Raw genomic sequence first — 8,879 nt, 5'->3', positions numbered from 1 at the left:
TCATGAGGTCTTTACATCCCTCCAGACTGTGCAGCAGCACATTGATGGGTATTTTCATGGTGCTATCTCTAAATTGCATGCAGGAATTGAAAGGGTATGTTTATTAGATATAAACGCATTGGTTTTTAATCAAATTTAGAGCTGCAAATAGCTATCCACCAATCTTTAGCCTCCACTGACAGTAATGGATTTATTATTCTCCCTACAACATTCCTCAGAGGAAAGTCACACTATTTTCTATCAGATCCCTTCAAGGGCTCTGTGATGATCTAGGGGACCAGTGACTTACCAGGGCAAAGGCAGAGCTCCTGAATTAATGCCTGATTGTGATTTAAGCAACATCGATCTAGAATAAGATATATAATGAATATTTTAGAGGTTCTTTCAGATAGTTGGTATGTATTACGATAAATAAAATATAGTGAGAGAAATAATAAACTGCCCCCTGAAAAGCTCACTACTCTTTCAAGATTCTTGGATTAATGAAAATGTTTCCAGACTCTTCTTGCTGCCATTGAACTTAAATACATTTTAATCCTTAAGACATACTAGTGCTTCAAAAACTATTCTAGAAAGCAGAGTTAGTAAGCTACAGCCTGTGGAACAAATCCAGTCCTCCATCTGCCATAGACAACATTGTATTGGAAAACAACCACATTCATTCATATATGCATTTTTCATGGTTGCTTTTGTGCTAAAACTATAGAGTTGTATAATTTTAGCAGAGACCGCATGGCAAGCAAATCTTAAAATAATGTTATTTCTGACCCTTTATAGAAAATTCTGGCCAATTCTTAGAAAGGTACTGGTACCAAGAAAATATTTCTTTCAGGACATGTAAATTTTTAAGGGAACTTCAGACAATTTATTCACATCTTTTCCTTACATATATTTGTGTCTAACAACTTAAAATACAGTAGCACCCTGTTGACTACCCAAGGGACTTTAATAAACTGGTCAACATACAGAAGTGGTCAACAGAAGGAACTAGGCCTCCTGTACTGATATGTACATGTGGTGCATGTCTGTTCTATGACAATTAGGTTAACTTAAGGAGGTTGTCAACTGTACATAGCACATATATTAAATATACATTTTCTGCCATCTATAACAAGGCAAAAATGATTTAAATTTTATTTAATGATCATTTAAATTTCATTTGCCTTTGTATTATGAATTGCAGTACTTGTGCTGTTCTAGTGATATTCAGCAGGGTAGACAATAAATGAACACTTATCCCAGCAATAGACAGGCACTTGTATTAAAAAAGAAATAAATAAAATTCCCTAATGTTAGCAGGGGTTTTGCTCACTTGATTCTTTACACTAAAGGTAAAGTGAAGGACATAGAACTTTGTTTCACTGCAAAGCTGTCTTTCTGCAAAAATGAATTTTATAATGAAAGATTGAAGTAGACTTTTCCCAGGTGGTTTTCTTGCCCTTCAGGAAATCATTATCATCTTTACTATTTCTATCCTTATCCTTAGATTTGTCATTGGCATCCAAAACATTGTCTGTGAGTTCTACATCACTCTAACAATGAAGATAAGGTACCTCCTTGTCAGCGTTTGCCTGTTTGCCAATTTCACAAGGTTGGAGGCAGATGTCTCCATCGCCATTAAAAAAAGTGATAGGGTAATTGGTAAAGACTAAATCTTACAAAATCATTATAATCTTATAAAGTAATATTTTATTCATATAAAAATGCTTATTTTTTTCTTCTTTTAAGAACACTTCAGGCATGTACATATAATATAATAATGATAAGATGTGGTAAAGCTCTTCTGATTGCTTGCACATTTTTGATAAAATCTCAAATGTAGTGATATTTTATTGATTTAATTTTACTCTGACTTACAGCTTAAAAATAGATGAGGCAAAATTGGCAAGGACACAAATAGTAAAATGAAAATATTTTGTCACTAATCCTGATTTTACAGCACAAGTTATACAATAGCAATAGTTGGTTAGATTTGCCAACTCCTATGACTATAAAATGATCTTTTGCTGATATACCTCAGAGTTATACCTCTGAAAAAATGATTTGCTAATTACAGGTTCTTTAAATGTAAGGATACTCTAATAATTATACCCACCTCACATGATTGTTATGGGAAATAGACTTGTAAATAAAGCGGTAGGTGATACCCAGTACATAAATAGCCTTAATTTGTAGTAGATATTATTATTTCTTGTCATTTTATTAGAATGCTTATTTTAAAGAAATAGACAAATGCAAAGTATAACTGAATATTTTTGTAATGTTTTTGGAGATAAATTAGTTACATATTTTATTTAGGAGATCCTGAAGTAGTAGAATATTGAAAAAATAGCACCTAAATATTTAAACAACATGTGCATGATTCATTAATACTTGCATAGATAGAAATCACAAAAATAATTGACTTTATTAGTACTTTAAAACTATTCCAAAGATCAGTTATACAAACAAATATTCTTTGTAACACTGATACATACAGTTAATAACTTTTATATCATAAGTCTTTTTTGAGTCCAGGGTACTAGAACCAATTTTGTATTTCAAGGAGTAGCACAAAGTGTACATTCAGCATATGTTTCATAGATTGAAATGAACAACTTCTTGACCAGAATTGTTATGAATTGAAAAACTGATTTTCATGGCTTTAGAATTCAATTCTTTCTGTAATTAGTCTTTTTTCTAACAACCAATGTACTGTAACACCAAAATTAATCAGGGTTAAATTTAGTTTGATTAATGCTATTGTTTCTAATAAGATATTGGCATGTCATTAGAAAGTAGTTTTGTTGGTGGTGGTGGCGGCATTGTTGCTAGCTGAATTGATTATCTCATTAGAGGAATACTACAGACATCAAATCTGTGTTAAATCAAGTCAAAATTTAGAAGCATAGAGCTTTTATTCTATGTAAAATATTGGAAAATAAGAGGATGATGCTAAAACTATCAACTGGAAAATTACTTTAGTATTGTGGCATATCATTTTCGTATGCATAAACTCTCTAAAGTCAAGTATAAAAAAAATCCAATAAATCCCTATGGCCATAGGGAATGGAATTAAAATCCAAGTGAAATTAAATTTTGGAAGATTAATGTTGCCAGTTATATTCTGATGATAGCAACAAACATAATGCAATTTTGTTAACTTGTTGGTTTAAAATGAAAGCTAATAATCAACAATGGTATCATTTTAGCACAGGTAACTAACTATTTGTGTCTGAGCATCCCAACAGGTAACCTGAATTGCAATAATTAAGAGGCACTTAACTCATTAATGTTTTTTATAGTGTCTTAAACAACATTGAAATTGCTTTAGAGTCCATAGTATATTTAGCAATTACAGGAAGAACATGTTGTCTACTTCTTACCTACAATTTATCAACCTACCTTTATCTTTTTAGCCTTTAATTAAATATCATTTTTTATCAGTGTATTAAGTATTTATAGATTATCCTCAATTATGCAATCAGACTTTTATATGTGGAGGCTGTTTTAAAAGATATATTTAGTTGATTAACACTGCTCACTTTAGGAGGACCAACAAACTTTAGGACCATAGAACTGTCTTTTACTTGTTTAATCAGATAAATTTCACCTGGTACTAAATTCACACTCTTGAAATTTTGTTGTGTAAACATTTTTTTCAAATCATTTAGAGTACTGATTCCATAATGTAGTCTCTGGTTCTACATCCATACCATCCTGGAACTGGTTAAAAATTCAGATTCTCAGGCTTCACTTCATACTTACAGAATCAAAAATCCTAAAGCTGGAGCCCAATAATCTCCATTTTTCAGATGCATGTAAAAACTAGAAGACTGCTGCCTGAAAGTAAATAGATTCATAGGATTTTGGAGTTCAAGGAAATTTAAAAACAAAGCACCTCTCTCATTTTCTAGACAATGCTAATAAGAATTAAATTGCTTGATCAAGAAAACTTTGCAATTAATCAAATTTCTAAGTTTCTGGTCCTAAGGAAGCTTCTAGTCTTCAGCAATGCCAGCACAGAAGTATCGTTAAACTTGGGCACACACACAGGCTCATAAAATAAATCTAATATTTACTTTTTAAAGGAGTTTCTGAAATTTTTATTGACCACTCAAATGAATTACATTTTATTACTTTTTCAGCAATAGTCAGTGTCACTTTACATCTTAAGAGGTAGACTTAATAAGGCTTAATATTCCAAACCATAGATGTACCATAAATCTAGAAAGAACTTGGTCAATATCTGTCAAAATAATTAAATAATTTATATGTGAAGAAACATTTCAGGCAGAGATGGCAAAAGTCTCTTTTGCCATAAATCAATTCTTAAAAAATATTTTAAAATAAATGATTTACATTTTAACACATACAAACTTGATTAAACTTACCTATATCAAGCAGGCACAGATTGAAAACTTATTTTTAAAAGTTTCATTATAATTACAATTAAGTATATATATATATATATAAACTTTTTCCTTGTGCAGTCAAATGTAATCGTATTTTCCTAATTTGTGTATCTAATATGTAAATAGACATTCTACTCTTCAGAAATTAAAACATTTACGGTGCAAAAGCTCTGTTTCCCTAAAGAAAGGTAGAAGAAATGAATGGAGACAGATCCTCTATAAAGAGTTGAAATTGTGCCAAAAGGAAATTGCATTTTCCAAGCAAGGTCTTGTTGCTGGGGAAAACAGAAGACATAGGCTAAATAAATCAAAGTCCCATTTCAATGAGCCCATCTGAACAAAACCACATGCACTAGATTCATTACCTTAGAAGATGAGTCAGCTCCATGGGGTTTCCCACCGAGTTCAAATTTGATTTTCAGTCTTACCCTGATTATTAATATGTTTGGTCAAAAAGGAAGTTAAAATATCTGCTTGAAAAAGAGTCAGAAATAGATTCTTCTATATTTAATCAAACTTATCATCACCTCCTCATTCCTCTCTAGCCTAATAAACAAATCAACATGTATTAAATGAAGAATCTGTATTTTTGCTTAACTTGCCTTATTTTATATTAGGTCAGATAATGAAGCAAATGCTGTAGTTCCAAATAATTAAGATAAAGACTGGTGGAACCCCAGTAGTAAAATAATAACTTCCCAAGGTCTTAATGTCTTTCTAAAGCTTAGGGCACCAGCTATAAGTCTGACTGTGAGAATGTTTCTCCTTGAGCTCAGGTAGGACCTGTCACAGTATCCTAGAATCCTATGATTTCCCTTTCGTAAACTAAAGTAAGAAAACTGTCTAAGTTTATAGTAAACTAGACCCACTTTTTCTACATCTAGCTGTGCACAGCACTATGGATATAACAATCATTGAGTTTAAGCACCACAAATTGAAAGTCAAGTATATCCCACTTCTAGATAAAATTCTTATAATCAAAATAGCATACTAATTTAATGTGGGATTAGAACTTGTTATTCCTAAGATTTATGGGACTTAATACTATAGTCTCCATTGAATATAAATAAACACAACTTTGAGGTAGTTCTCTCTCAGAGGTAGATTTTGTCTCATATCTCACAGGGCTGTAAATGTTTGAGCAATAAAATAGTATTTTTTAACTATTTACAACCTGAATCTTGACACTCACATCATGAATTAGATATAGAATGTGTGGGGAAAAAAGCATCTCAGAAATATCACCCTCTTCAGAAAACATGTAAGTAATTTAAACTTTCTGCCTGTGTATGGTCCCATAAAATTTGTACAGGAAGAAATTAAATGCAGAAAATGATTTATAGGTGGATTAAAAAAGCTTGCAAGTTTGGGATTTCATACATCTTCATGAAAAGTGTTATAAATTTCAGTAACCTAAATTGCTTATCCTAGTTCTACAGAAACAGCATAAACACAGCAAGCAATTATCTGTAATAAACTTTTTCTTTAATATTGTGGCAATCCCATTTTCTTAACACACCAGTCATAATATATCTTGTGCTCGCCTAGAGTCAAAGACTGCACCTAGTTGCTCATGCTCTTTGCAGTTATGCAGATACTATAGTTATGGTGGTAAGTCAACATGGTTATAATGTTTTTGTTTGTTTTGTTTTGTTTTGTTTTTGACAGTCTCACTTAGTTGACCTAAGGTTGAGTGCTCTGGCGTCATAGCTCATAGCAACCTGAAACTCTTGGATTCAAGCCATCTTCTTGTCTCAGCCTTCCAAATAGCTGGGACTATAGGCACCTGCCACAATGCCTGGCTATCTTTTTTTTTTTTCTATTTTCGTTTAGTAGAGATGGTGTCTCACCTGCTCAGGCTGGTTTCAAACTCCTGAGCTCAGATAATCCACCTGCCTCGACCTCCCAGAGTGCTAGAACATGGTTGTGACATTGACAGCAAAATATGAGGAGGAATGCAAATCTTAGCAATGCCTTTTGCTAACACATTTTTTACAAGCCAAACCTTAAAATTTTTATTACCTAAAGAGAAATTTTCAAAATAATGGGTTCTGCTTATAGTTTTAAGAAAACTTATTAAATAAGTTCTAGATTCTATAAAATATATGCAATCTGAACTGTTAAATGAATTGGATATGTCATTGACCACTGAAGTAAATATTCAACCAATGGTGCTAAGAATTCATAACAACCCACTATTTTAGATTTTGTGATTTAAAATTTTAAAAAAAGTTAAAGCATTAAAATAACATTTTAATGCTAGATTTTATTTTCTTCTTTTGTTATTGATATGTAAGAGATGTACATATTTTCAGTAACATGATAATTTGAAATTATATAATGCATAGAGATCAAATCAGGGTAACTTGAATATTCATTACCTTGAATATTTATCTCCTCTTTATGCTAGAGTCAATTAAATTATTCTATTCTAGCTATTTTCAAATGTATAACAGATTAATGTCATTTATAGTCACCTTACTGATCTATCAAACACAAGGTCTTCCTTCTTCTAAAATTATATATTTGTACATATTAATCAGTCTCTCTTCATACCCTCTCCCCCTGTTCTTCCAGCATCTAGTAACCACCAATATACTTTCTATCTTCTTGAAAACTGAAATCCACTTTTTTTATTCACACATTTGAGAGAAATCATGCAATACTTACCTTTCTATGCTTGGCTCATTTCACTCACAATTTAGATTCCCAGTACCATCCAGGTTGCCACAAATGACAGCATTTTATTCTTTATAGATGTATAATATTCCATTGTGTATATATATTACATTTTCTTTAGCCATTTATCCATTGATGGGCACTTAGATTGAATCCATATTCAATCCAGACTGAATCCATGACTGTTATGAATAGTGCTGCTATAAACACAACAGTGCAGATACACTCAGTGCTGGAATTGCTAGGGCATGTGTTACTTGTAGTTTTAGTTTCATAAGACACTTTCATACTGTTTTCCATGGTGGCTGTACATTGCCACCCACAGTGTATGGGAGTCCCCTTTCCTTCATATCTTCCTCAGCAGCTGTTATCTCTTTTATCATAAAAGCCATTTTAACTGGGGTGAGATATCTCACTGTAGATTTGCTTTACATTTCTCTGCTGATTAGTGATGTGGGGTATCTTTATATCTGTTGGCTATTCGTATATCTTCTTTGAGAACTATCTATTCAGATCTTTGGCCATTTTAAGTTGGATTATTTTGGATTTATTATTGACTAGCTTGAGCTTATTATATTTTCTGATTATTAACCCTTTGTCAGATGGATAGTTTGTAAATATTTTCACCCAACTCCAACCAGGTTAATACAAAAGATGTAGAGTCTCCATCTTTTAAAATGGCTGAGTAGTATTCCACAGTATACATATAACACGTTTGTTAATCCATTCCTGGGTTGTAGGCATTTAGGTTGTTTCCATCCACATAAGAGTAAAACTCAAATCAATTCAAGGTGGAGGGCTGGGGTACAAAAGGAAGAGGAGAGGAGGAATGGGGATGGGGTGCTCCCACTTAAGGATACGGTATATGGCATACCTCTTGGGGGTGGGAAATAATTGTAAGAGGGACTTTACCTGACAAATGCAAACATTGCAAACTAATTCTTTGTACCCTCAATTAACCTGAAACTATAAAAAAAATGACAATTTTTTTTCACTCATTCTTTAGGTTATCTCTTCACTCTGTTATCTGTTTTCTTTGTTGTGCAGAAGATTTATACCTTAATATAAACCCATTTGTCTATTTTTGTTTTGTGGCCTGTGTTTTTGAGGTCTTACCCAAAAAAATCTTTCCTTAGACCAATGTCCTGAAGTATTTCCCCAAAGTTTTCTTCTAATAGTTTCATATTTTCCAGTTTTAGATTTAAATATTTAATCCATTCTGATTTGATTTTCGTACGTAGTGAGACGTAGGGGTCCAGTTTCATTCTACAGGATATGGTTATTCTGTTTCCCCAGCATCATTTGTTAAGGAGACTGTCCTTTCCCTGTTGTACATTTTTGGCACTTTTGTTGAAAATGAGTTGGCTGTAAATGTATGGACTTGTTTCTGAGATCCCTATTCTGTTCCACTGGTCTATGTGTTTGTTTCCATGCCAGTATGGTGCACGATACCATTTATCCATGTCTTCAGCAAACAATATGAACAGGAAGTCAAGAAAATAACTTTGTTTAAAGCAACTACAAAGAATATAAAATACCTAGGAATCAATCTAAACGAAGAAGTGAAATATGTATATACTGGTATATATAAAGACTTTCAGATGCCTTTTTTCCTTATATCTTTAAAGAGTCACTAATTCTTTATCGATGTATGTAGTATTATCCTTGGTTAATCAAAATATAACATATTCTGTAATGACAACTACTATTTATTTACTTCTTTTTATGCTACCAGAGTCTATTTATTTTACAAACTATATTAACTTTCATAATTCACAAAATAGTATAGATAAAAGCATAAAATTT

Source organism: Otolemur garnettii, unplaced genomic scaffold (assembly GCF_000181295.1).
Source record: "Otolemur garnettii isolate 467f Iridium unplaced genomic scaffold, OtoGar3 scaffold00080, whole genome shotgun sequence".
In the NCBI taxonomy this organism is placed as follows: Eukaryota; Metazoa; Chordata; class Mammalia; order Primates; family Galagidae; genus Otolemur; species Otolemur garnettii.
The sequence above is the reverse complement of the archived record's forward strand: the minus strand, read 5'-3'. Positions refer to the sequence as shown.